The 2,500-nt window shown below is 41.3% G+C and overlaps 1 long non-coding RNA gene across 1 annotated transcript in view; it reads right to left on the bottom strand.

Moving 5' to 3' along the window:
• The window catches only part of LOC135570151 (uncharacterized), a 5,827-nt gene that overhangs the window by 2,661 nt on the left and 666 nt on the right, over positions 1 to 2,500 (bottom strand). The window lies entirely within an intron of this gene.

The raw sequence follows: 2,500 nt of genomic DNA, 5'->3' as shown, positions 1-2,500 counted from the left end.
AAGAGGGGGGAAGGAAGAGGGGGAGAGGAAGAGGGGGAGAGAGGAAGAGGGGGAGAGAGGAAGAGGGGGGAGAGGGGGGAGAGAGGAATTGGTGGGAGAGAGGGGAGAGAGAGAGGGGAGAGATACAGAGAGAGAGAGTTAGAGAGAGGGGGAGAGAGGAAGAGTGGGGAGAGAGAGGGGGAGAGAGGAAGAGGGGGAGAGGAAGAGGGGGAGAAAGGAAGAGGGGGAGAGAGAGGAAGAGGGGGAGAGGAAGAGAGGGGAGAGAGGAAGAGGAAGAGGGGGGAGAGAGGAATTGGTGGGAGAGAGAGGGGGAGAGAGAGAAATGTTATCGAAGGAGCATGGAAATTATTGTGTTTCTAGTTAACAGTACAGTAATATATAATGCTTGTGTTTCTAACTCCAACAGTACAGTAATATATAATGCTTGTGTTTCTAGTTAACAGTACAGTAATATATAATGCTTGTGTTTCTAGCTCCAACAGTCAGTAATATATAATGCTTGTGTTTCTAGCTCCAACAGTACAGTAATATATAATGCTTGTGTTTCTAGCTCCAACAGTACAGTAATATATAATGCTTGTGTTTCTAGCTCCAACAGTCAGTAATATATAATGCTTGTGTTTCTAACTCCAACAGTACAGTAATATATAATGCTTGTGTTTCTAGCTCCAACAGTCAGTAATATATAATGCTTGTGTTTCTAGCTCCAACAGTCAGTAATATATAATACTTGTGTTTCTAACTCCAACAGTACAGTAATATATAATACTTGTGTTTCTAACTCCAACAGTACAGTAATATATAATACTTGTGTTTCTAACTCCAACAGTACAGTAATATATAATGCTTGTGTTTCTAGCTCCAACAGTACAGTAATATATAATGCTTGTGTTTCTAGCTCCAACAGTACAGTAATATATAATGCTTGTGTTTCTAACTCCAACAGTACAGTAATATATAATGCTTGTGTTTCTAGTTAACAGTACAGTAATATATAATGCTTGTGTTTCTAGTTAACAGTACAGTAATATATAATGCTTGTGTTTCTAGCTCCAACAGTACAGTAATATATAATGCTTGTGTTTCTAGCTCCAACAGTACAGTAATATCTAATGCTTGTGTTTCTAGCTCCAACAGTCAGTAATATATAATGCTTGTGTTTCTAGTTAACAGTACAGTAATATCTAATGCTTGTGTTTCTAGCTCCAACAGTCAGTAATATATAATGCTTGTGTTTCTAGTTAACAGTACAGTAATATATAATGCTTGTGTTTCTAGCTCCAACAGTACAGTAATATATAATGCTTGTGTTTCTAGCTCCAACAGTCAGTAATATATAATGCTTGTGTTTCTAACTCCAACAGTACAGTAATATATAATGCTTGTGTTTCTAGCTCCAACAGTCAGTAATATATAATGCTTGTGTTTCTAACTCCAACAGTACAGTAATATATAATGCTTGTGTTTCTAGCTCCAACAGTCAGTAATATATAATGCTTGTGTTTCTAGCTCCAACAGTACAGTAATATCTAATGCTTGTGTTTCTAGCTCCAACAGTACAGTAATATATAATGCTTGTGTTTCTAGCTCCAACAGTACAGTAATATATAATGCTTGTGTTTCTAGCTCCAACAGTACAGTAATATAATGTTTCTAGCTCCAACAGTACAGTAATATAATGTTTCTAGCTCCAACAGTACAGTAATATCTAATGCTTGTGTTTCTAGCTCCAACAGTCAGTAATATATAATGCTTGTGTTTCTAGCTCCAACAGTACAGTAATATATAACTAAATGCTTGTGTTTCTAACTCCAACAGTTCAGTAATATATAATGCTTGTGTTTCTAGCTCCAACAGTACAGTAATATCTAACTAAATGCTTATGTTTCTAGCTCCAACAGTGCAGTAATATATAACTAAATGCTTATGTTTCTAGCTCGAACAGTAATATCTAGGTAGCCCTAACAGTACCAGTAGCTTGCATGACCCTAGGACACCCCAGTTATACTGAGGCCCCTGTCCCTAGGACACCCCAGTTATACTGAGGCCCCTGTCCCTAGGACACCCCAGTTATACTGAGGCCCCTGTCCCTAGGACACCCCAGTTATACTGAGGCCCCTGTCCCTAGGACACCCCAGTTATACTGAGGCCCCTGTCCCTAGGACACCCCAGTTATACTGAGGCCCCTGTCCCTAGGACACCCCAGTTATACTGAGGCCCCTGTCCCTAGGACACCCCAGTTATACTGAGGCCCCTGACCCTAGAACACCCCAGTTATACTGAGGCCCCTGTCCCTAGGACACCCCAGTTATACTGAGGCCCCTGTCCCTAGGACACCCCAGTTATACTGAGGCCCCTGACCCTAGGACACCCCAGTTATACTGAGGCCCCTGACCCTAGAACACCCCAGTTATACTGAGGCCCTGTCCCTAGGACACCCCAGTTATACTGAGGCCCCTGTCCCTAGGACACCCCAGTTATACTGAGGCCCCTGTCCCTA

This window comes from Oncorhynchus nerka, unplaced genomic scaffold (assembly GCF_034236695.1).
Source record: "Oncorhynchus nerka isolate Pitt River unplaced genomic scaffold, Oner_Uvic_2.0 unplaced_scaffold_1075, whole genome shotgun sequence".
Classification (NCBI taxonomy): domain Eukaryota; kingdom Metazoa; phylum Chordata; class Actinopteri; order Salmoniformes; family Salmonidae; genus Oncorhynchus; species Oncorhynchus nerka.
Note: the sequence above shows the minus strand (reverse complement) of the source record. Positions and strands in the feature narration are given on the sequence as shown.